This window comes from Schistocerca piceifrons, chromosome 7, assembly GCF_021461385.2.
Source record: "Schistocerca piceifrons isolate TAMUIC-IGC-003096 chromosome 7, iqSchPice1.1, whole genome shotgun sequence".
Taxonomy (NCBI): Eukaryota; Metazoa; Arthropoda; class Insecta; order Orthoptera; family Acrididae; genus Schistocerca; species Schistocerca piceifrons.
In genome coordinates, this window is record NC_060144.1 from 213,686,976 (window position 1) to 213,714,609 (window position 27,634).

At 44.6% G+C, this 27,634-nt stretch overlaps 1 non-coding gene across 1 annotated transcript; it reads right to left on the reverse strand.

The window, feature by feature from the left end:
• Positions 1-8,360: 8,360 nt before the first annotated feature.
• Trnas-aga lies at positions 8,361-8,435 on the reverse strand. Its single transcript has one exon. It is a non-coding gene; the product is annotated as a tRNA-Ser (tRNA).
• Positions 8,436-27,634: the final 19,199 nt, after the last annotated feature.

A 27,634-nucleotide genomic window follows, 5' to 3' on the forward strand; every position in this document is an offset into this window, starting at 1 on the left:
CCGTAAACTTTAATGGACAGCTTGAAGTACACCTTCAGTAATAGGTTATATTCTTGCAAAAAAAAAAAAAAAAAAAAAAAAAAAAAAAGACATGGGTAAGAATAAGAGACACAAGAGTCTTCTGCTTAGATGCACCATCTGATCACTTTTTAGTAAGAAGTGACATAATTATTGCTCAGCAGCCATTTTACTTGGCATGGCTGAATAGAAAGCAGATGACTCCCTCGGTTAGAGAAGAGGGCTGTGGAAGTTGGTCGGACCAGGCAATCATGATCTGATTGCTATACGACCGAGCCGTAGCTCTGTTGTGATTTACCCGATGGGAATCACTTCCTTGGAAAAACAAGGACAAACTCAGCACGTATAATTGCTACTCATTTCTAGAAAGATGGAGGCAGTCTGACAACTGTCAGCTTCGAGGAGAAGTTGATGCCGGTCTTCGAATCGATGTGAGTCTTCAAGCTGCCACCACTGGTCTTTGCCTCTGCTAGCTGTGAACCTGCCGTCCTAGCTAAGTCTGATGCTGCTGACCTATCGCCTTCCAGCTGATGGGCCACCAGCGGGCCTACTTTCAGTCGCCGACAGCTTCTTTCCCTGGTCAGCTATGGATCTAGACTGAAGCCGTGCAGTTGCTCAGTCACCTTCCCCTATGCAGGGGACTTCATTGTTGTCTGCCTTCTCATCCGCACTGTGTCCTCAGAGTGATCCCTGACGCCCTGGTGCGCCCTACTCCGAGCTGTAGAGCCGTGCCTAGTCCGCTGCAAGCCCCCTCCCACTGCTCCCCCCCCCCCCCCCCTCTGCCCACACTCCTCGCCGTGTCAGAGTCCTTGACGTCACGCTGAATTCATCACTTCCTGGACTGTGAGACACTGCACACTGCTAGTGGTAAAAGCCTGCTTGACTACTTCAGCACCTGCTCGCCAACTGAACACAACCTACACATTTGGGACTTGACGCCTCCGAGCGCCACGGTGAATCATATACTTTAATAAGCTGTAAACTGAATGTTTAACAGTCATGTTTTCCAGATGATATGCCGGACAGCAACACCACCTATGGTGGTGAATTACTGGCTTCCCAAAAAGTGGCAACCCAGTTCCATCGGCCTCATAGAGGTCATCCATTCCTGGCCTCTGCATGTGAAGCCACAGCCACTTCTCCAGCTGCAACTAACGGCATCAAGTACCGAGTGTTGATAGTGGACTCATTGTTTTTTCTGTCTCCTGTGTACTGCGCGAGGGGAATATTTGGAAAATACACTCTAAGACAAAAAAGGAAAAATGACGCACCACGAATTATCAAAATGGGACGACAATATGTAGATGTGATGTATATTTACAAACAAACAAATCGGAACAATTTTAGAAAAATTGGATGATTCAAAAGAGCTTTGCATACTGAATAAGTCAATAACGCGTTGGTTAACGTCTATTTGTCTGTACGTGTATCTACCGATTTCCGTCACATTCTGATAACTCCTTCGTGGCGTGTCGCACTTTTTTCCTTGATGACGAAGAACTGCCACAGAGACTTGAAGAGCGAGTTTGTGAAGTGGAGAGAACCATCCATATTGTTACAATTCCGTGGAAATACTAGGGTGGATTAAACGGGCATACACCCAGTGGGTGACGCGCAATCAGTGCAACCTGCCAAGTCAGCAGTAGCTAAGTATCACACGTGCCGGCACTATCGAAATTTTGTTAAACAATCTACTGAGTCGAAATATTCTTATGATTAGGTGCAAAATTTAGAATTAATGTTTTAGTGTTACAGTTGTCGATATTGTTATTGTAGTCTGCTTTTTTGCTTTCTTTTCTTTTGTTGTTGTTATGAGTTCCGACAATATTTGCACCAAAGTCTCAGACACAGGGTACATGCGAGTAAGACGTGATTAAATTTTCGGTGAATCGAGTAAGCAGTAAAAGACAAATAACACAGAGTTACATAGGCAGCTATTGCTACAGGAAAGAACAGTCTCGTTCAGTATGACTAGTCCTTCATCACATTAAACTGTCGTCAGTTGGGTTACGCTCTTTTTAGGGTAAATTAGAGGAGAATATATTGACATCTGTAGGTATCTTAGTGGCAGCCAATAGGCTCGGTTTCTGGACAGATGAACAGTTATTACACATGACCGAATTCTTCTTGCAGCTGAGGTTTTAGGAATGCTTTTACAGCTCATACAGCACTGCAAGAAGAGAAATGTTTCAGGATTCTTTCATGAACAGCTGTGTGGGGTGCCACAGCGGTAGAACGACTCAGTAGAAAGTTGTGTCGATAGGCTAAACAAAATAAATGCTTATCCTTATGAGTTGACCGAGAGTGACGAGGCAAATAAAACTATTCTCTAGGAGGCGGAACATGGGGCATTAAAGGCTTCTCTAAGGAGACTGTGACAGTATGTCGAGAAGAAACGGGCAGGACCCCTAGGAACCTGGTTTCTCCCATAAGGCTAGCTACACAGCTCCATCTAGAAATACGTGTTCTGGCTGTTGCCCTTCATCCACATTTCTCACATCATGTGAGAGAAGCGCAGGCCGAGTTTCGCACGAGCGATGCTTTCTAAAACAACGCAGGTTACTGGACATAAGCTTCTCGTTCTCAAGAAAATTTATGATATTCCAACGAGAACATTTTCAAGGATTCTGCAACGAACCTATGTGAGGAATATTGGTCTATAATTTGCGGATTCGTCATTTCGACCTTTTTATACACAGGAGTCTCCTGCGCTTTTTTCCAGTCACTTGGGAGTTTGCGCTGGGCGAGAGATTCGCGAAAAATGAAAGTTATGTAAGGGACCAATTCCGTAGAGTACTCCTTGAAAAACCGAATCGGGATTCAGTCCGACGTGGTGACTTATTTATTTTCAACTTCTTCAGTTGAATCTATACTCCAGGGAGTTACTCTATCGTCCATATAAGGGTCTGTTCGATGATCAAACGACAATATGTTTGTAAGAGTCTCCTGGGTGAAAGATTTCTTGAAAATGAAAATTTAAAACTTCGGCTTTCGTTCTAATATCTTCAGCTGTCACACCAGACTTGTCAACAAGCGACTGGATGGAAGCCTTAGAACCACTTGCTCATATTACGTAGGATCAGAATTTTATCGGGTTCCCTGCCACATCTTCTGCTAAGATATTGCAGGCTTCCCGCATAGATCTTTTCACAGGTTCACGAATATCTTTTAACCATTGCTTATCGCCATTTCTGCATTCTCTTTTCAATCGAAAGTGCAACAGCCTCTGCTTCCTCAGCATTTTCCGAATCTAATTATTAAACCATGGTGGATCTTTTCCGCCCTTAATTCTCCAGATCACGGTTTACAATTTTCTTAAACTTTGCCCAGAATTCCTTTCCGCCCACCCTGCAAGGAAATAAGCGATGTCAGTTCACTGTAAGTGAGACGCTAACAACTGCTTATCTGCTCTTTCTAGCAGAAACACTCTCATAGCCTCCTTCACTGATTTATTAACCGTAGCTGCTATAATGATCATGATCGCTAATCCCCGTTTTTATACTGACGTTCTCGATAAGGCCCAACCTACTTGTAGCCACAAGGTCTAAGATATTTCCATTGTGTGTGCCGAATAAGCTGCTCAAGACAGTTTTCACAAAAGCTGTTCAAAAGCACTTCGCATGACTGTCTGTCTGTACCCCTTGCAATGAGTCCATAGACTTTCCACGTTACACTAGGTAGATTAAAGTCGCCTTCAACTAGTAATGCATGATCTGGGTATTTACGCACTACTGACAATAGACATTCTTTAAATGACTCTGGAATTGTTACAGCGCCAAGTGGCCGGTAGAATCAGCTAACTGAAAACTTGGTGTCACCTCGATCTGTTATACACGACCAGATAATTTCATTACCGCACTCAAGTTCCATCTCAATAGAGGCAATATTTTTGTCAACTGCAATGAACATTCCCGTTCCTATGGTTTCTAAACCATCTTCCCGATATACGTTCCATGACTCGCTAAATATCTCCGAAGTTTCCACCTTGAGCTGCAGCCAGCTGTCGGCCCTGGAGGACAATAAATTCAAGAACTTTGTTACGAATACTTCGACAATTTACTGATAAAATTTTGACAATAGAAGTATCTTTACTATGAATGCGGTCTGACTTCTCCTGCTGCGTATCGACCGGCGAGTGTTCATCAGAGTACCTCAATGTACCGCCTAACCCAAAAGACCCTGATGTGGGCTGCACAAGTATGCTACCCGACTAACTGCTTCCTTTGTGTAGCACACCCCTGATCTGTCAAGGGGAGTCCTATAAAACTGATAACGCAGGTCTAGATATCTGCAGCCGAGACTATAACTGAGTCGACGAAACCTTTATTGAGACCCTCCACTCGTCTCCAAAGGACCCCGATCAGCTCTGGAAACAATGCTGCAAATCACGAGTTCTGCTTGCACCCCTCACGTGAGGTCAGCGACCTTCACCACTTCAGCCAGCCGCCTGTATGAACTGAGTATGGCCTCAGAACCGATGTGCCAGGCGTCGTTAGTGCCGACTTGAACCACAAGTTGAAGACGACTGCTCGAAAGCCGTAGGCAAGGCCACCTCCTCATCTACGATGAGGCCGACCAGCAGACATATAGAGTGCACATTGGCTTTCTATCCAGCCCTGAAAGCTATCTGAATAAGAGGCTTCATAATGAGCTTGACGTTGGAGCTACCAGTACCTAGTAAATCCCTCCCCCCGCGTGCCTGCACGGACCCTGCTGAAGGAGCGGTTCCTGTCCACTCACAGAATGAGTAACGAGGCCAGACGATCACTACCCACATTTGCCCCCCACCTCCAGCAACGACAACATGTTACAACAGCCACTCACTCTACTGTGAGAGTGGATCCACAATGTTGAGTACACTAGGAGATGCCTCGCTAGCAAAGCCCTTAGACGAATTAAGTAACACATGAAGTGTTCCATGCGACACGCCAGAATCTTCGCAACGATTACACCCCGAAGCAGTAGCGTGAAGGTAACTGAACATAGCCAAAAGCACAGTCAGCTGTTCGCGAACTGTGGCCAGCTCCTCCTGTGTCCGCGCGGAGCATGCACACATCCTACCCATCCTAGCAAGACTGACTAAAGAAGTAAACAATGAAAGCAGACAGAATCTTATATACGCCACTTGCTACACTCCTGATGTGCCACCAATGGACACTGGTGCCTCAATGAGCTACTAGCTGGCTCTTCAGAACAAAAATGAAAACTGCGCTACAGACTGACCGAATTAATACTTACAGGATGCGCGCTTACACTTCTTAAACGCAAACACGCACGAAATTTTAGGCATATGCTACGGTGAGGTGAAGCCTACTATGAAATCCTAGTTTTGGATTTTCTTTTTAATCATCATGCTAAGTATGGTCTTTAGTGACACACAGTGAAACTCGGGGAATTATTGTTCCAGTTGGGGGAAACTGTCGCCAGTGATATAATGGTTGCAGGCTTAGCCTGTCACGAATGACAAACAAATTAATCTGCACGCATAACCACTAAAGCTCAACTCGCAAGATAAAGAGCTGCAAGAAACAGGAAAATTGCTTTGGATAAGTGTGGGAAATAACTTCCTGTTAACATGTTCTGTATGTCAGAACAATTGGAGAATAATTGTATGTTGGATGCATCACGGTGTTTTATACGTAGAAGTGTCATAGACATACAGGAAACAGACAGTGAGACAGCAGTTACTATCAGTGTGGACAACTTCGGCGCTGATGACGTAAGTGATGTAGCCTGCAGCATCAGCTACCCGAATTACAGGGATGGTCTGCAAGTTGTCAGCGCTGTGGCTCTGCAGGAGACAATCCCTTGGCAGATACGGATGACAAAGTATGACAGGCATGGTGTATCAGTCATAACAAACTGAGTTATGTCCAAAACAGCCGGTCTGTTTTGAAGAGGAATTTTAACCAGCGTCATAGAAACCTCGGGTGCGAGTTTCGCCATGAGAGGCACCAGCGTCGAGACCAGCGGCAAGCACATCCTAGACAACCGTGTACGATCGGAAGCACTGCATTATCTCCGTGAATCACGTGCCATCAAAGCATTAAGCAGATATCGCTCTGCCGGAGGTATATTTAGAATCGAGCACGACCGCTCTTCAACAGTTCAGTTTGCTCAGCCACTGAAAGAAGTTCCAAAGCAGGGAAACCATCAGAATGTATATAAAATGATTTCAGCAACAGGCCGATGTGGAGAATATCGCACTGCAGCTACTATGAGCAGCCAGACATGGTTCAGGGAATTTCGTCTTCTCCGACATGGCATAATGTGGACTCAATGCTGCAAGATTGGTATTCTTGTGTCGAACTTAGACAGTCAACTGTGCTCAATACATGCCATCACTATACTACCGAATGGACTTGGTTAATAGAGGCCAGTGTTAATTCACTCACTATAAGATCTATTATCCCTATCACCAAGTAGTTCGGTGACTTGTGTCATCATGACTCCTGGCGTGGAACTTGAAATCTGTCAATTTCATAATGTTTATACTTCATCAATCATTAATTTATGATTATGTGTAGTTGGCTCACTAAATGAATGCTAAACAAATATTTGTGCATTTTTATGTGGAATGAAAATAAATGCTAACTGACTACGACATGGTGTAAGGTGTCAGACAAATAACACACCTTACATTAAATTCATGAAACAATTCTGTTTAAATCGATTTGTCACGCAACCTAGTTACGTGAAAATGTACGAATTTTATTGATAGGTAAACTGAATAAGCAAACCGACATCTCATGAATATAAAAAAATGGTTCAAATGGCTCTGAGCACTATGGGACTTAACATTGAAGGTCATGAGTCCCCTAGAACTTAGAACTACTTAAACCTAACTAACCTAAGGACATCAAACACATCCATGCCCGAGACAGGATTCGAACCTGTGACCGTAGCAGTCGCGCGGCTCCGGACTGAAGCGCCTAGAACCGCTCGGCCACTGCGGCCGGCTTCATGAATATAAACCACTAACACTCACACTAGTAATTTCACGCAAGTAATTTCCCAGACCCGAGGTACGAGACACATTTCTGAGAGAAGAAGAATTTTACAATGGCAATGCCCGACCCATGTAGGCCGAAATCTTCACAGTGGGACTTCCAGCGGACACAATGAGACGCCGAAGCCACTGCGCAGACCGTCGGCAAAAGCCGCCCTTGTCCCTGCTTTTAACAACGATTTTTTGGAAATCCTTTCTCCAGGAACATCGCTGGAGATGGCAGATAAACGTCCAGAGAAATCCAACTCAAAAGACCGATGACTCACTGCGGCCACTTGCGTAGAAACGCTCATGGAAAGAAGCTGTTTATCTCAGTATTACGTAGCAGAACTCTGCCCTACGAAAGAAATGACGCTTCTGATCGGCTACACAAACTCTAGTGGGTGGAATTATAACAAATACGAATGTTCTGATTGGCCAGAAAGAAAACGCGTGGCCACCAGCTTTGATACAGGCAAACTGCAGACAGAGAAATTCGCTATTTCTGTGGCAGCAAATCGTCGAGTTATGAGCAAGGGGACTCGCGCCTTGCAGGACGATTGCGAGAGTAATTATGTGAACACTTGTTCACAGGCTCGTCTTAACTAGTAAGGAGTTAAACTACAAAGTTTCCTGGTTAGGAGAATTGCACCGAGCACTGACAGTTAACGCTTGCGTGCGATTTGATGGCAACGACAGAAGTGCTATTTCAACCAAGTAGCGTGTACCATGCCAATTAACTTAGCTATCGAAAACTAGGAGTCTCTGCTTCACCGAAGAAATGTAGGAAATGTATCAACTGGCGTTCAACAGTCGAGAGAGATTTAGAATAGATTCTCAGGTACACAGCTCCAGCCGACAGCAACCACTGCGGCCGCCGACGACAGGTAATCTCGTGCGCTCGCGCTACGCCAGTAAGTGATATTCAATTGACACTCACAACTGCGGTCGTCTCCGTCTCTCCTATTTGTTTCGTACCTTCAACTATTACCGGTAGTTAAGCATATTCACGATTTTTGTGCTCTACTGAAGCAGAAACATGAGATATCCGTGATAACGAAAAGAATTGATCTGTCAGTGTAGATAGCTTTATACTCTAAGGTTACTGAATTGTTTTAGCTGTGTGTTTCTTTTTGATTGATCTTTACCGACCACCATCCATTAATTGCTTATTTTCATTGTGAATATTTAGCTCAACTGATATTTCTGGCCTTAGTTGTATTTAATTTGTTTGTATTTTATCTATCCCCAGACATGGTCATCAACAATCTTACTATTAAAGAACCTTAGAATAAGATTTTCACTCTGCAGCGGAGTGTGCGGTGAGATGAAACTTCCTGGCAGATCAAAACTGTGTGTCGGACCGAGGCTCGAACTCGGGACCTTTGCCTTTCTCGGGCAAGTGCTCTACCAACTGAGCTACCCAAGCACGACTCACGCCCCGTCCTCACAGCTTTACTTCTGCCAGTATCTCGTCTCCTACCTTCCAAACTTCACAGAAGCTCTCCTGCGAACCTTGCAGAACTAGCATATTGCAGAGACATGGCTTTGCCACAGCCTGGGGGTTATTTCCAGAATGAGATTTTCACTCTGCAGCGGAGTGTGCGCTGATATGGAACTCCCTGGCAGATTAAAACTGCACAGTAGTTAGGAATTTCGCTTCACAGTTGTGAACACCCAATATCAATATTTTACCATCCTGTACGTATTATAATTATGATTCTGAAGTCATACTTACTTACTAACGGAAATCAAAGATTTTCATTTTTTCTAATATACAGTTACGCATGAACCCGTACACTAACTTCTGTTAGCGATAACGTTTCCTTTACAGGGAATGTAGTAGAACGGCACATGAGATCATTATCTGATTATGTCACTGTCCATACTACTGCACTCTTCTGAACTCAGCACGAGTGAGATGGTATCTTTCTATCTTGCAGGCCATAGATTAAACACCAATTCCTAAAACACTCAGAGTGTCCTTGCACTACTGTGATAGGAAGATAGATCAGAACCAGTCTCACACATATTAGAATGGGGCAGTCAGTTACTGAGTCACTTAGGACTCCCAGATATTGGCGAGTACGATTTTTTTTCTTTTTTTTTCTTAATTCAATTTTCCATGCGTATGCTTTGTCCCAGGAGGATGGTTATTTTCTTTATTCTTACTTCCTAGTTTTGAGCGAACTGTCTTTTACTTTCCATTACAGCTTCTCTGACGCTGGTCCATCGGACACAAACTTACCCAAAAGAGGAGATTTTACTACAGGTGATTTCTCATAAGCGCGTTCTACATTGATAACTTTGACTGTATTTTCATTGTGCCTCCAGTCACACAGTACATATAACGACTGCTGACGGTTTCAGTTGTTTCGTCCCATCAATTCTGACAACGAGGATTCATGTTTTCAAGTTTAGTTCGACCAGTGGGCGACGAGTGTAATTTATTTTCACGCTTTCTCAATGGTAACAACGTCTATCGAGCCACTGTTTACGCTCGAGGTGTCGTCAGTGCACCCATGGACTTTTTTCGAACTTCAGTGTCGTTTCGCTACACAAGTTCCAACGTAGTAAGCAGATTTTTCGTTAGAGCGTGGAAATGCAGAAACAAGACGAGTTGACCCACCTATTGCATGACTTACAGCGACTTCAGCAGAAACAGAACATCTTTATTCAAACTGTGGCCCACCTGGGCACTGACCTACCCAAGGCTTTACAGCAACTTTAACACCGACAGAGGCTTCTGCTGCAGATGCTGGACTGGGTCGTTTCAAGAAGTAGATGAGAAGATTGAGCCATGGCCTACCTTCATCACAGTGTTGGATCAACCCGTCGTAGCCTCCGCAGTGAAGATGACACAAGACAATTTATTTTTGTGTTACTCATTCTCAATGCCTCGCCTATCAGGTTCTTGACCATTTAATGCTGTTGTAGGTCCACACATATTACTTTACGTTCGGTTAAAATTCAAACTTAATGCATATTACACTTTATGCGATAATTTTTGTGCACATACATACACTACACTTCCCAGGTCGCCTTCCACGACGCAACTTGACCCCCTGTCTGACATCAGTGCTCTTGCTTACAATCGCAATTCTACATCCTTTCCCACGATGCAACAGCACTCTTTGCCAGACATCAGTACTCACACGCACAATACAAATTCCAAACCGTCTTCAACGACACATCAGAAGTCCCTGCCAGTCCTCATTCCTCACATATCATTAAAAATTCCAAGTCGTTCTCCACAACGCAACAGGGTTCAATGCCGGTCTTGTCTTCTTCTCAAATTCTAGCACTCGTCCGCAGGCTCCACTTTCCGTGACGTTAGTCGTGATACTCCTAAGCCTCCCGGCCCGTCCTTACCCATTATAAACGCACTGGGAACCCCCAGCGCTTCAGCCAGGACAGCACCAACATACGCCCTCCGAGAGCAATACGTTTTCTGCCATTCATTTCAAGGCGCTTTCACACTGCCAGAAACCCTCTGGATACAACAAATTTTCGAACATCCGCTCCAAGAAGTTCTCGTGGTACTTCCTTCAAATTTTGTCCTACGCGTCGCCACTTCCGGCACTCAGTCCTTTGCTGGACATGCTATTTAATCTGCAGATAGTTTCCATTCCTGTTTTGCTTCCTGTACTTTAATAGCCATGGGTGACTGGAATTCGAGAGTAGGAGAATGGAAAGGAAACGTAGTAGGTGAATATGGACTGGGGCTAAGAAATGAAAGAGGAAGCCGCCTGGTATAATTTTTCACAAGTGCATAACTTAATCGTAGCTAAAACTTGGTTCAAGAATCATAAAAGGAGGTTGTATACATGGAAGAAGCCTGGAGAAACAGAAAGGTTTCAGATAGATTATATAATGGTAAGACAGAGATTTAGGAACCAGGTTTTAAATTATAAGACATTTCCAGGGGCGGATGTGGACTCCGACCACAATCTGTTGGTTATTAACTGTAGATTAAAACAGAAGAAACTGCAAAAAGATGGGAATTTAAGGAGATGGGACCTGGATCAACTGACTAAACCTGAGGTTGTAGAGAGATTCAGGGAGAGCATAAGCGAACAATTGACAGGATTGGGGGAAAGAAATACAGTAGAAAAAGAATGGGTAGCTTTGAGAGATGAAGTAGTGAAGACAGCAGAGGATGAAGTAGGTAAAAAGACGAGGGCTAGTAGAAATCCTTGGGTAACAGAAGAAATATTGAATTTAATTAATGAAAGGAGAAAATATAAAAATTCAGTAAATGGAGGAGGCAAAAAGGAATACAAACGTCCCAAAAATTAGATCGACAGGAAGTGCAAAATGGCTAAGCAGCGATGGCTAGAGGACAAATGTAAGGATGTAGATGCTTATTTCACTAGGGGTAAGATAGACACTGCCTACAGGAAAATTAAAGAGACCTTTGGAGAAAAGAGAACCACTTGTATGAATATCAAGAGCTCAGATGGAAACCCAGTTCTAAGCAAAGAAGGGAAAGCAGAAAGGTGGAAGGAGTAAATAGAGGGTCTATACAAGGGCGATGTACTTGAGGATAATATTATGGAAACGGAAGAGGATGTAGATGAAAATGAAATGGGAGATACGTTACTGCCTGAAGAGTTTGACAAAGCACTGAAAGACCTGAGTCGAAACAAGGCACCAGGAGTAGACAACATTCCATTAGAACTACTAACGGCCTTGGAAGAAAGAGTCAGTCCTGACAAAACTCGACCATCTGGTGAGCAAGATATATGAGACAGGCGAAATTCCCTCAGACTTCAAGAAGAATATAAAAATTCCAATCCCAAAGAAAGCAGGCGTTGACAGATGTGAAAATTACCAAACAATCAGTTTAATAAGTCACGGATGCAAAATACTAACGCGAATTCTTTACAGATAAATGGAAAAACTGGTAGAAGCCGACCTCGGGGTGGATCAGTTTGCATTCCGTAGAAATATTGGAACACGTGAGGCAATACTAACCCTACGACTTATCTTAGAAGCTAGATTAAGGAAAGGCAAACCTACGTTTCTAGCATTTGTAGACTTAGAGAAAGCTTTTGACAATGTTGACTGGAATACTCTCTTTCAAATTCTAAAGGTGGCAGGGGTAAAATACAGGGAGCGAAAGGGTATTTACAGTTTGTACAGAATCCAGATGGCAGTTATAAGAGTCGAGGGACATGAAAGGGAAGCAGTGGTTGGGAAGGGAATGAGACAGGGTTGTAGCCTCTCCCCGATGTTATTCAATCTGTATATTGAGCAAGCAGTGAAGGAAACAAAAGAAAAATTCGGAGTAGGTATTAAAATCCATAGAGAAGAAATAAAAACGTTGAGGTTCGCCGATGACATTGTAATTCTGTCAGAGACAGCAAAGGACTTAGAAAAGCAGTTAATCGGAATGGATAGTGTCTTGAAAGGATGATGTAAAATGATCATCAACAAAAGCAAAACGAGGATAATGGAATGTAGTCGAATTAAGTCGGATGATGCTGAGGGAATTAGATTAGGAAATGAGACACTTAAAGTAGTAAAGCAGTTTTGCTATTTGGGGAGCAAAATAACTGATGACTGTCAAAATAGAGAGGATATAAAATGTAGACTGGCAATGGCGAGGTACGCGTTTCTGAAGACGAGAAATTTGTTAACATCGAGTATAGAATTAAGTGTCAGGGAGTCGTTTCTGAAAGTATTTGTATGGAAGTGAAACATGGACGATAAATAGCTTGGACAAGAAGAGAATAGAAGCTTTCGAAATGTGGTGCTACAGAAGAATGCTGAAGATTAGATGGGTAGATCATATAACTAATGAGGAGGTATTGATTAGGATTGGGGAGAAGAGAAGTTTGTGGCACAACTTGACTAGAAGAAGGGATCGGTTGGTAGGACATGTTCTGAGGCATCAAGGGATCACCAATTGGAGGGCAGCATGGAGGGTAAAAACCGTAGAGGGAGACCAAGAGATGCATACACTAAACAAATACAGAATGACGTAGGTTGCAGTAAGTACTGGGAGATGAAGAAGCTTGCACAGGATAGAGTAGCATGGAGAGCTGCATCAAACCAGTTCAGGACTGAAGACCACAACAACAACAACAACTTCACGACATGCAAGCACCGTATCTGCATCCACCCTGTTCTATAGGACCATTGCCCCACTATGCACTGACACCCCTAGCAGCCAGTCAATTAGTGTGTCAAGTAGTATCACTGTTACAGATTCTCGTAGAGATGCTCGAGTTTTGCTACTAATTTCTGCATCCCGTAAGTCTGCAGTTTGCTGGAAAATTTTTGATTGGTAACCAGCCCTACCGCGACGGCGTCAGGGCAAGACCCCTATTTTCTCTTGCTCAGTCATTTGCGCGCGCACCAGAGGAGTAAAGGACATTGTGCCTCCGAATTAACATTGGGTTTGGCGCGCCCTTCTACCGAAATCCCCCCCCTCATGCTTCAGGTCTGGCTTCCGCCGACGAATTCCTGTGCAAAAAAGCTATCTCTCTGGACCAATTGTCGACCGCAGATACTATTCATCAAATAGAAACTCGCTCGGGAACCTTCAGGATCTTCTAAGCTATACATCATCCAGCGAGCGTCGCTGTTTGGAGCCACCAGCGCCGTCACCAGACTTCGCTGTTACTAGATCTCTGCACCAGGAACAAGTGTGGACTTTGGTATTGGCCGTCGTAGTGTGTTGTGTAATTAATATTCCCTTCCAGTCACGGCCACTTCAGGAACACTGATGTTCTTCTACTGGATACAGTCACCCCGTTTTCAATTAATTTTGTCTCATGTGATTCCAATACTTTCAGCAAGAAGACTCTGCAACGTGCAGGTCATCAGCCTGCAGTGAGAATTCCCTGGCTCGATGGTTATCTCTCCTGGGAATCTAGACGCAACACGATAGTCACTAACCCATAATCGACAGCGAACAGCCTCTCCAAGACGAAGACACTATGTTCTGTCTCTTCACAGATACACTCCAGGTAGTTCTCATATGAGCCCCATCCACACCCCTAGCCACATTTGATCGGTCCGTACCGGTGTCCAGGAGGTTCTTCAAGTCCTCAGGGAACATGTCTAAAGACGCGGACTCAGCCTCCAAAGGCGCCAACATCCGCAGACTGCAACAATGTCATCAAGGCATCTCGGACGCCCCATCGACACCAGGACCTCAGTTCGTGAGGGGCCAAAGATATCTATCTAACGTCAGTATGGCTCCGCGATCTTTCCACTGTGTGTTTATGTGGGGGGCGCTCGCGACCACAGCTTTCTGCGTTACAGGAATGGTCTGCAAGTTGCCCATGCTCTGGCTCCACAGAAGAAAAAATGGCTCTGAGCACTATGGGACTTAATATCTGAGGTCATCAGTCCCCTAGAACTTAGAACTAATTAAACCTAACTAACCTAAAGACACCACACACATCCATGCCCGAGGCACGATTCGAACCTGCGACCGTAGCAGTCGCACGGTTCCGGACTGAAGTGCCTAGAACCACTCGGCCACCGTGGCCGGCTTCTCCACGGAAGACATTCTGTTGGTTGACCCAGACTTGCATCAGTATGGCAGGCTCGGTATATCTATCAACCTTAATAACCTGGAGTGTGTCCAAAATACGCCGTTCTGTTTTGAAGTCGAACTCCAGGTAGCACCAAAGAAACATGAGGCGCTAGCTTCGGAACAAGAGACACCAGTGTCGGGACCAGCGGTGCGTGCGTCCTGGACAACAGCACCACATTCGGAAACACTACTTTGCCTCCATGTATGACACGCCATCCAATCACTGTGCAGATATTACTCTGCCCGGCTTGTATTTTGGACAGCACTCGGTCTCCCTCTGACACTTCAATCCCTTAAGCCATTGAAAGCAATTCCGAAGCAGAGCAACAACCAAGATCTACACCAAACTGTTCCGGATGCAGCCCTATATATAGGATATCGCACCGTACCCACTATGACCAGCCACCTAGGATGCTTCGCCTCCTCCATCTTGCTCTCTCGTGGATGCGGTGTACCAGGAATAGTATTCTTGTGTGGGATTTTGACAGTTAACTGTGCTCGGTAGCTGTCATCACTTTACTACCGAATGGACATTAGCTTTGTCACGGTGCCTGACTAGAGGCTAGTGCTATTTGAACTTAATACTTATTATCCCTATCACAAACTATTTCACTGAATCCTGTGATCGTGAGTCCTTCTGTGGAGCTTTTAATCTTTCTAAATAATCTTCAATGTTTATCAATAATCAATTTGTGATCAACACTACATTAATGGTGAACAAGTTACTTTGAATTTCTGCAATTTATATGGGATGAAAATAAATAATAATTAACTGTGACCTGCCACTAGCAGTTACTGAGTGTGTGCTACCACGTAGAACACATCAGGAAGTGTGACCAAGGTGTTCTTGTATGTGTGTATTGAACTGGGGACCTAGAAACGACAGAGAGGCTTCTTCCCTGCAGTATCCCTCAGTGGTTCACAACCCCACAACAGGCTATAGCAGTCCACTCACCCAACCGCCACCGCACACCGAACCCAGGGTTATTGTGCGGTTCGGTCCCAAGTGGACCTCCCGGGAATGTTTCATTCCAGACGAGCGTAACCCCAATGTTTGCGTTGTAGAGTAATTATTGTGTACGCATATGTGGAGACAGTGTTTGAGCAGCAATCACCGACATAGTGGCCCGCATTCGCCGAGGTAGATGGAAAAACACCTTAAAAACCGCCCATAGGCTGGCCGGCACTCCGGACCTCGACTCTAATCCGCCGGGCGGATTCATGCCGGGGACCGGCATGCCTCCCCGCTCGGGAAGTAATGCGTTCGACCGCACGGCTAGCCGGGTGAAGGTGTTCTTAGTTGCTAATTTAGGCGTTCTAAACAAAAATGATCTAGACAGGTCAAGTGTGGGCTGTATCCGTGAGCAAGCTGCATTACGTGCAAAAGTAGAGCATTTATAGGGAGCAGTGAGAGTAGCTATGGAGAAGCTGTTAGAACTCGAGGACCTGTTTATTCCACATAGTGTGTTGCTGGCAACACCCGTAACGCAACACGGGATTCCAAAACATGTGCGTACCGAAACCCATGTAGAGTATCCCATCAGTTAGAATCGATTATGGAGGAATAAACCAGCAATTGAACGATTGCATACTAGAGAAAAGTACGAGTTCCTACGGAGCACTGGTCATCACCGTACTAAAGAAATCATCATGTGGAAAAAAGTATAGATTCTGTTGCAATTATTACTTTTTAACCAGTAGAACGGTAACAGATGCAAATTCTATACCCAACTTTACAGAAACTCAGGAGAACTTAGGGGAGTATAAGTACTTTTTCACAACAGAGCTAAAAAGTTGTTCCCTCCGTTCCAGAGGACCGATTAAAAACTGCATTTACAGTTCTTTTGGGCCATTACCACTATTTCCGAGAGATATCTGGCTTTAAAATGCACCAGTCACATTTCATAGGATGCTGGACGGATTGTTCAGGGGTTTGAAGCCGTGATAGAGCATGTTATGCCTCGATAATTTTATTGTAATTTCAAGGATTTGGGGGGTGGGGGGAGCACGTGCAATGGCTGAGATAACGTTTTGGAGATCCGCAAACTTGGCCTGAAATGTCGAGAAGTGCGATTTTCCCATGGAGCAAACGAATTACTTTGAATTTGTAATTATCCTGTAGTTTGTGAATACAGATACTACGTTCGTCCATTCAGTACGGCGTTTTCCAACACTAGAGACAAGTAAGGAGTTGCAGTCGTTTGTAGAATTGTCTAATTGCCACAGAGAATTTTTGAAGGGATTTGCGGATAATACACGACCACTTACGCGTTTGCTATAGAAAGCTTCGAAATTCAAATGGGTAGCAGAACGTAACGCCAAATTTGAAAAAGTGAAAGCAGCGTTAACAACAAGTCCTGTGTTGATTGTTCCTGATACGAAACAGAGTTTATCGTGCCGTGTGATGCTTTCAACCCGGCAGTAGGGCGTATTTCGAGTCGAGAACTACAAGGTGAGAATAATCTGGTGGCGTACGTTTCATGCCAACAAAACAAAGTAGAAAAGAATTACCCTACTGTGGAAATAGAAATGTTGAGTTTGATATTATGGTGTCACTTATTCCCAATGTTATTATGCCAAGAAGTTAGAAGAGTTAACGGATGATGAATCATTAAAATAGCTGTTGAGGAAAAAGTATCCTGCAATCAGACACAGACGATGGGCGTCATACTTTGTGAGTTTGATGTGCAAGGTCAGGAGAAGTGGTGACATGGACGGGCTTAGCAGGCAGGTGAGGGTAATACAAGCACTGAGTCACAGCCTCGCGTAGTGGCAGAAGGTGCAGGGTGGTACCACAGACTACAAGCTATTCGCAACACAGCTGTAGTTCATTGCTCAGGGCGGACTGTTATGGAGGGTAACTAGGCTGCGGCCATGCACGTTAGCTGCAGGAAGTGGTGCTGAAGGAAGCACTTGACCATGTGTTATTTGGGCACAGAGGGCATAGGACAACAGATCGGAGAGTGGACATACGTTATTGTCGAGGACGAGGAAATACGCCGTGGATCAATATGTGTGTGAAACATGCAAATCTAACTCATGAGCAAGTACTGTTACAGACGATGCCAGATGCACCCAAACCATCTGAGATGACTGGAATGCATATTTCAGACAGAAGTCATCTTTGAAGCACTTTGTTACGACTAGAACTTATCATTTCTCACGATACATTACGATGATCACCATCCCAAATCAACAGGTGCATATGGTAGCAAATGCAGTGGTAATTAATTAATCGCTCAGTTAATTTATGCCGCTGAGACGATCATTTCAGACTAGGGTAACAACTTCATGCCAGATCAAATGAAACAGTTGTGTCACTTGTTAACGATTTGTGAACTAAGGATTAACCCATTGCATCCAAGAGCCAATGGGAATACAGAACGCATTCCTCATATAGCTAAGATATTTAGCTGCTATGTCAATAACCCCCGTAACTACTCACCACTTCGAAAATGCATCGTAGCATTGATCCTCCACAGTAAGGTGTGGTATGTGATAGAAAAATTCCTTCGCCGTTTGATGCACTCAAACGGAAAATCGAAGGCAAGAAGGGATCGGTAAGGGACTTCGCGAGGACATTGAAGGACATGAGGAAATATCTGAGAAAGACGAATTCCAAGGTTCTGAGACGTCAGGAGAGAAAGTGAAGTGTACAGGTAAATTATCAGAATGTCGAGTAGGACAGTGGATGATGTTCACAAATGAATATAAGCAGATTGTAAGACAAAGAAGTTCATCACCTGATTCTAGTAACCATACCAAGTTATTGAAATGACATAACTGGCGAACGTACGAGCCAGTAAATCCGGTGCCACTTACTTTGCAGCTGGTTGAATGCAGGGAGAAACTGCTAAACACGGTATACGGGAGCACAGATGCCGGCGATATCCTAGGTCTGAGGCGAATAAGGTAAATGGCAAAGAATAACGAAGCTGCAACGGAACGGCATACTACGCAGCTGGTAAATCTGGAGCGGGATATACTGAATAACACACGTAAATAGCGGGATCGAACGGTGGAATTAACGAGATATGTGAAAATGGTTGTTGGCATGGTGAACCGTGACCTGTCTATTATACAGACGGTTAGATTTACAAGATACAAGGGCGGCCGTAGCGAGGGTCAGTAGCTGACAGCAATGGACATGAATAGGCATTGCAAGAGGCCAGCATGGGCAGTTAAGCCATACACTGCTGCCTCCAGAGAAATTCCTGGCTAGCCTGCATCAGGTTAAGAAAGAATTACCAGCTGAGTTGGTACTCGCAGCTCCGTCACTATATAATCACATCGCAACAGCAGTAATCACAAACGACCAAGCACGACCTTACGTGCTCGTACATTTCCCGGTGACAAGTACCAATGCACGGAAAGAGCTTTCACTGCCCATCCTTACCCAGTGAAATAGGAAGCTCTGGGAAAATAGATGCAGATACATATGGAAAAGGTTATCCTGATTTCCGAGGATGGGGGAGAGTATGCATTCATGTCAGTGTATGAAATCCATCGTTGCCAAAGGGAGCGGGTCACTATATGCCCATCCTGGTGATTCAGACGATCTCAGACGCGTAAGAAGCTCGATTGCTTTTACGTAAAGCCTGTTGGACATCTTTTCACCGCAGCCCTATTTCCAAAAGGCAGTCGTACAGCGAATCATTCCATGTATACTTCCGAAGTAATTGTTGCAACTTTCTATGAGCAAAGAAGACCTAGGTGCCTGATACGACTAGAAATATATGATAATGGTTTGTTGATCAATGGTACAACTTGCGACATCATGGGAATAACTTCTTCCCTTCCAACTTCCCTTACTAGGACCACCATTGTGCATGTGACACAGCCTTCGTTGTACTGGCCAGATAAACCGCTCGAATTACTCCCAGCCCAGAGGTGCTCCAGAATGTGCACCAGTACCATGAGAGCCATCTTCACACAGTCTGAATAACTTCGTGCAGCCTACATCTATTTTCGATGACAAACCAGCGGACTGTTTTACACATAGTAATCAATGATTATCCAAGTAAGAATTAGTCGAGACGCTCGCGTATAAACAAAGAGCTACCGAGAATGAGGAATTAACTTATTAGCACCATATGCTGTTACATAATTGTTAAGGAATTTGTCAATAAGAGAGTATTTGGTAACGTTATTTTACTAGTTCACAAGTGGTTATCAGGAGTTGTCGTGTCAATGTGAGGAAACGAGAGACGTTTGGTTGGTTAACCACAGTAAATACCATTTAGGTTAAGAATACAGCCAATTCACCATGCGGTTCAAGGTGAAAAAGTTTAATGGAAAAGCTGAATCAACTGCTCGTAATTGTCAACTTGAACGTGTGTACCATCAGTGCCTACGATAGGGTGACCCGGACCTTCTGAAGACGAGAGGCGTGTTGCAACACATGTATCTTACTTGGCTTGGCTGAATAAAAATTTGGCCAAATGGGAGTAGGAATCACACCCTGAGGGTTCTATACAAACGTAATTATATATTCATCCAACCCGTCAATCGAGAATATCGCGACGACTTTTGCGCGTTATCGAAATTACGTTTGTATAGAACCCTAAGGGTGTGATTCATCCAACCTGTGAATCGAGAATCCCGCGACGATGTCGATACTGGCAAGATATCGATTCCGGGAATTCCAAGACTTTCGAGAACGTTTTAATTTTAAATTATAAATTGTTGTGTAATTTCATATTTCCTATTGCAGTTCGTTAGAGAAGAGAGTCTTAACAGATGGGCAGACAATTAGATAACAAAAGACAGTAAATAATTCTTTCCTGTATAAAATTACAAGTTGACTGCTTTCCAATTTTTCCCATAGTTGTGCCGGGAAACCTTGCAAATTTCATGATTTTATATGAACGGTAAGTGCTCTATAGGTTCCGATGAGTGAGCTAGCGACTATCAAAATATGTGACATAAATGGCGGCATCCTTTGATTATTTTGACTTACATGGCTAAATGTCTTACACCGCCAAAGGGACGTTTATGTTAGTATGTGACATACATTTCAAGCGATACGTCTACCCGTTCCTGAGAAAAAGAGGACAGATAGAGTCGGATAACAATTTAGAGAAAAAAGTATTTGCTCATGTGATATAATTACAAATTAACAACCGTAGGTCTAAGTATATAGTATAAATTTCATCTTGATAGTCTACTTTTCATGAGAACAAGGATTCTTAATCGTCGGACATAGACAGGTACACACACACACACACACACACACACACACACACACACACACACGCGCGCGCACACACACAGGGACAACAAAGTGATTCTATAAGTGTTCCGATCTACTGTTTAAGATACAGAGCCCTAAAAAGTACGGCGTCCATGGTTAAAGCAAGAGGGCCATTGAAACAGCAGGTCAGGCTGAGAATGGTCAGGCGCTGTTACATCACAGGTCTCCTGCCGATCCAGTAAGTACAACATCTGTGGAGTAGGGGCACTTATCGCATATCACAGCCCAGCGGCGGGACCAGAGTCATAATACCGTTGACACAGCCAAAGTAGCAGACACACTATGGCATTGGTGACCTTACTCCTTCATGACTGCGCAGTGGCTCACGTGATGCAAACTGATGTCTTGGCAAAACCGGGACGAGCCAAGCCCGTATGAATCCTACATATTTATAGACAGGTGGGGAAAGTCTGGGAGCTGACAACCTTGGGAGAAGTCTATGCAGGTCTTCGAGTCCACGTGAGTCAACAAGTTGCCTCAAACTGACTTTGCCTCTGCTAATTGCTGGCCTACGATTCACGCTAAGTCTTATCCTGCTGTCCGCCCCCGGTAGCTGAGTGGTCAGCGCGACAGAATATCAATCCTAAGGGTCTGGTTTCGATACCCGGCTGGGTCGGAGATTATCTCCGCCCAGGGACTCGGTGTTGTGTTGTCCTAATCATCATCATTTCATCCCCATCGATGCGCAAGTCGCCGAAGTGGCGTCAAATTGAAAGACTTACACCCGGCGAACTGTCTACCCGACGGGAGGGCGCAGTCGCACGTCATTTTCCTTATCCTGCTGAGTTAGCGCCCTTCAAGTAGTGGGCTACCAGCGGGCCTACTTCCAGTTGATGCCAGTCTGTTACCATAGCAGGCTAGAGTTCAAGCGCATGCATGGTCTTGCAGATGTTCAGTCACCTTTGCCGGTGCAGGCAAACTGTGTCGCTGCCCGTGTCCACCTACGTGGGTAAGCGCTGTTGCTGTGAACTGTCACAAGCACACTGGGTCCCTGTAGTGATTCCGCATGCTCTGCCTCGCCCTGCCCCAAATCGCTTGGCCGCGTCTAGTCGTTGCGGATGCTGAAGAGGGTGGCATACGCTCCCAGCTTCTGTGCCCTTGCCAACTCGCTGTCTTCATCATTTTGCCAGCCGACGATGCTGCATACTGTGGTTGGCAACAGGCCACTTGCATGCCTCCGCACCTTGTGGCCAGTCGAGTACAGCCTTCGCTTTGGGGCGATGGCTTCTCTGAGTACCATCGCATCAGTTGTAAATTACTAAACAACAATATGAATGTTTAACAAAGACGTTTTCATCATGATACTTCAGACAACAGACAGACATATACGTCTCATCCTCTGCAACCCCACCGAGGATAAAGGTCATTCACTCGTGGTCTCCACACAATTTTTTTAAAAAGATGGAAGAAACCACAAACACACAGCCGGATGTGACAACTTAGAACACACTAATGCGTTACTACAAAAGCAAGTCCACTGCTACACTTTGACCGTGATTGAACGTTTGACGGTGATCGAGTATAAGAATGAAAGGTAAACACACTATCATTCGTCTCCGAATGGTTATGTACTGAAAAGATGTAACGTTGTTTGAGCGGGAATCGAACCTGTGGTATGTTGTCTGAAAAGTAAAACGTGGGATCACAGAAGTAAAAACGATCATCAGCCTAATTAAAAAAAGTGGTTCAAATGGCTCTGAGCACTATGGGACTTAACATCTGTGGTCATCAGTCCCCCAGAACTTAGAACTACTTAAACCTAACTAACCTAAGGACACCACACACATCCATGCCCGAGGCAGGATTCGAACCTGCGACCGTAGCGGTCACGCGGCTCCAGACTGAAGCGTCTACAACCGCACGGCCACACCGGCCGTATTATCAGCCTAATCAGACAGAAGTAATTTCAAGAAAACATGTAGTAAACAAAGTAAACCAATTGCTACATTGAATTTCACTTCCATGGGAAGGTCTGTTTGGCAATTACACATGAAAACAACAGTGATGTGTGCACATCAACCTAGCGGTTATCGATCCCGTCTGGCGTAAAGTTTGCCTACATAGCGCCCGCCTGAGGCGAGGCACGTGAAGAGAGAGTGGATGCGGAGCCGCTAGGAGTCGTGAGTCGCACATGTACTGTGTTTGGAAGCAAGCTGGGCGGCAGTATGAGCTGGCAACGCGTAGAACTGAGACTGTTGGTGCTGGCGTTGGTGATTCTGACGTTCATTGGTTGACGGGACTACGAATGGACAGCCTTGTTTCTGCTCACGACGACATTGGAACGATAGATAGTTTTTTTTTTTTGGGGGGGGGGGGGTGTTAGCAAAATTTCAGACCATTAACTGTGGTAATAACGTGGTTTAATGTATTGCTGCCTCTTGTTGCCTCATTTTAAATTCTCGTCAGTTACTTTGATCTGTGCTATGGGTATTGCCAACTGCCAGTCCTGAACGATTTCCTTAGTAGTGAAATGCCCGTGTTTTGGTGGTTTATCAAGTGTGGTTAAATATTTTTTTATTTTATTTACTGGATCAATTGGTTGCTTGAAGTTTTCCAGATGGTAGTTTAAATTGTCATTATTGTCTGGCCTGTATTCCCTGAAGCACGTATGAACATGGGGCATGTTGAAGTAACACGATCTGTTTGTATGTCTTAGAAGCTTGTATTGTTACTTTGTGTTCTCTCCCGTGTGTACAACGACCTGCCTGAGGAGACGGGTCCTAGCATGAGTAGCAAAGTGACCAGTCCTAAGCAGAGCTACTATATGTTTCTACTTAGAGGCAACAACTACTTCACACTAATGTACACTGCTGCCCTTAGTGGGTAAAGAATGATGCTAATAACAATGCACCACTCAATAGGGGGAATGTACTAATAATTAGGACGTGAGGAGGCCGTAAAGCTCCACTACTGAATGACAGTAATTTTGATATAGTTATCAAGCTGTTATTTTAACTAACATTAATAGATATAGTTTTGATATACCGTAACTTTTGTTTAGTAAATAGCACGAGCTCTACATGGGGTCTCTCAGACTGTTATAAACTAACTAAGATAGCGCAGCTCATGATTTTAGTAGCAAAGATAGCTCAGTAAGACTTAATTTATTTTTGCATGAACTTTCAATAAGGCTTACTAATTAACCAACTATAACTTGGCGAGAGGGACATAAAATTATTCTGTCTCACAACACATTTTCGATAACAAATGATGGTAAAAACATACGTATAAAGAAATATACACACACAATCGCTATTAACAAACCTGTTGTAACTAATATGACTGTTTTAGTCCTTCAGACTGTTATTAAACAGATTTTGCTTTTGTAATCTCTGTTTCGTAGTAAGTTTTGTATTCTGAGAAATGATTTTAATAATCTTTCGAAGTTTTACTTCAAGATGAAATTTTGCTTTTATTATAGACTGAATTTAAGGACTTAGAGTACCATGTGGAGCATTTCATACAAATACTATTTGAAGAACAAAAATTCATGCTTCACAAAATTTACCAATTCTTTGAATTCCTGTAATTGAATATTCACTTCTTCATAAAAGTAAAACTCGGAAAATTCTCGTAAAAGTAATAGTATCTAACAAAGTGAGTGACTTAGGATGAAACACAGTTCGTGAAACAAAGTTGGACTTAATCACTTATTATTTGAATACTCCAGCAAACACTGGTCATTGCACATATTTCCAATTTGAAATATGACTTTGCCTGAGGGTGGGTGCAGTGGCGATCCTCTGTGGCGGCAGAACAAAGTCATACGGTGCAATCACAGGTATTGATGCAATTCACTGTGTAAAACGTCTTCTTGGTGTCATAAATACATATTTTAGAGCATTCAAAAAAATTCCACGGTACATTGGCCAATAACAGTCCATCCAAGGCATCATTATTCCACCTTTCCAGAAATCTTTGCCTCATTGACCATTCGGGATGTTGATTCATTGAGAGCTAGCCACTGTCTTTTTAGCCACAATGACTTTTCATGCCACTTCAGCTTTTAAATTCTGACTAAACCTTTTCGTTGGAAGGCACTTGCCTCCAGCTTTTCTGTCATATACAATTCTACATTCCCTGAGTATGGACCGGTTACATACTTGTATTTACAATTCAATACATAAAATGACATAGCTTCAGTAAGGAAATTTACGAAACATTTCCAGATTGCATCAAATTATAAAGTGAGAAAAATTATTTGCATTCGTCTGAAGTCAAAGAGGTTACGAAATATAGATGTTACGTAATTAATGATCGACATAGTTGTTACAATCTTATATCGTGCCCTACGCCAACAATGTTACAATGGCACAGAATATTAAGGGGTAGGAAGTCACAAATTGTAATTAAAACTCATTCACATTGCCACAGGCAGTATCAGGTAGAGCCAGATACACAGGTTGCGCAGGAAGGGTACCAGTATACAGCAACTAGGGCAGACCTTCAATATTTTATGACACCATCTGCCAACTGAAAATACACATTCAGCAAAACGAAGACTGCAACAGAAAACCAAAGGAAGAGAGACAAGCATATTCGTTAGCTAATAAGACATGGCACAAGAAACTCTGTCTCTTACTCGTGCGCATGTGGTGAGGACCTGATAAAGCAGTGAATAGCTTGTTAAGCGAATGTGGCAGAATAATGATGACGCATGCAGTCATTACAAATTTAATCTCATGTGATAGCCTCCCGCTAACTCCCTTTGAATACTCCAATTTCCCGGTTCTCATCAGCTGGTCACTAGGATCGGCAGTATAAATACACTCCTGGAAATTGAAATAAGAACACCGTGAATTCATTGTCCCAGGAAGGGGAAACTTTATTGACACATTCCTGGGGTCAGATACATCACATGATCACACTGACAGAACCACAGGCACATAGACACAGGCAACAGAGCATGCACAATGTCGGCACTAGTACTGTGTATATCCACCTTTCGCAGCAATGCAGGCTGCTATTCTCCCATGGAGACGATCGTAGAGATGCTGGATGTAGTCCTGTGGAACGGCTTGCCATGCCATTTCCACCTGGCGCCTCAGTTGGACCAGCGTTCGTGCTGGACGTGCAGACCGCGTGAGACGACGCTTCATCCAGTCCCAAACATGCTCAATGGGGGACAGATCCGGAGATCTTGCTGGCCAGGGTAGTTGACTTACACCTTCTAGAGCACGTTGGGTGGCACGGGATACATGCGGACGTGCATTGTCCTGTTGGAACAGCAAGTTCCCTTGCCGGTCTAGGAATGGTAGAACGATGGGTTCGATGACGGTTTGGATGTACCGTGCACTATTCAGTGTCCCCTCGACGATCACCAGTGGTGTACGGCCGGTGTAGGAGATCGCTCCCCACACCATGATGCCGGGTGTTGGCCCTGTGTGCCTCGGTCGTATGCAGTCCTGATTGTGGCGCTCACCTGCACGGCGCCAAACACGCATACGACCATCATTGGCACCAAGGCAGAAGCGACTCTCATCGCTGAAGACGACACGTCTCCATTCGTCCCTCCATTCACGCCTGTCGCGACACCACTGGAGGCGGGCTGCACGATGTTGGGGCGTGAGCGGAAGACGGCCTAACGGTGTGCGGGACCGTAGCCCAGCTTCATGGAGACGGTTGCGAATGGTCCTCGCCGATACCCCAGGAGCAACAGTGTCCCTAATTTGCTGGGAAGTGGCGGTGCGGTCCCCTACGGCACTGCGTAGGATCCTACGGTCTTGGCGTGCATCCGTGCGTCGCTGCGGTCCGGTCCCAGGTCGACGGGCACGTGCACCTTCCGCCGACCTCTGTCGACAACATCGATGTACTGTGGAGACCTCACGCCCCACGTGTTGAGCAATTCGGCGGTACGTCCACCCGGCCTCCCGCATGCCCACTACACGCCCCCGCTCAAAGTCCGTCAACTGCACATACGGTTCACGTCCACGCTGTCGCGGCATGCTACCAGTGTTAAAGACTGCGATGGAGCTCCGTATGCCACGGCAAACTGGCTGACACTGACGGCGGCGGTGCACAAATGCTGCGCAGCTAGCGCCATTCGACGGCCAACACCGCGGTTCCTGGTGTGTCCGCTGTGCCGTGCGTGTGATCATTGCTTGTACAGCCCTCTCGCAGTGTCCGGAGCAAGTATGGTGGGTCTGACACACCGGTGTCAATGTGTTCTTTTTTCCATTTCCAGGAGTGTAGTAATAACACTCGCGTCTATGATTACGATATTTTAGTGAATCTATATTTTAGATGTCACAACACAGTCTATGAACTAGTCAGAATTATACTTGGGATTATGATCTTCGCACTGCTTGCCGTCTACCATCTACTGATGGAGAAGCTGTCTTCCAACAATAACACATTACCGAGTGCTACCAGCAGTGAACTTCAACAGAGAAGCCAGCAATAAGGCCTCTTGGAGTCCATGATCCTGTTCAGCACCCAGGTAACTCCGCGTGCGAAAACTTACCAGGCCAGCAGGGTGAAGATCAACTGACAAAACCACCACCGATACCAGGTACATCACCAATGGGTTGACTAACGCCATCATAGAGTTTGTAGTAAGATTGAGGACACTGCAACAACCAGCATGAAACCAAACGTTGACTGGGCATGTCCACCACCTGCCATCCAGCAACACACCATGGTTCCGAAGTCAGTCACACTATCGCCTGGGCATGCAGAAGCCGAACTGACTAAACAGAGATCAGCTGAAATCCAACATGCACCTGAATGAAGCATCAGTTGAGGATGGTGTGGGAGAGCAACGGATTGTATACACAGACAGTAGATGATTGGATTTTAATAATGTTTTACTACTGTTGAAGAT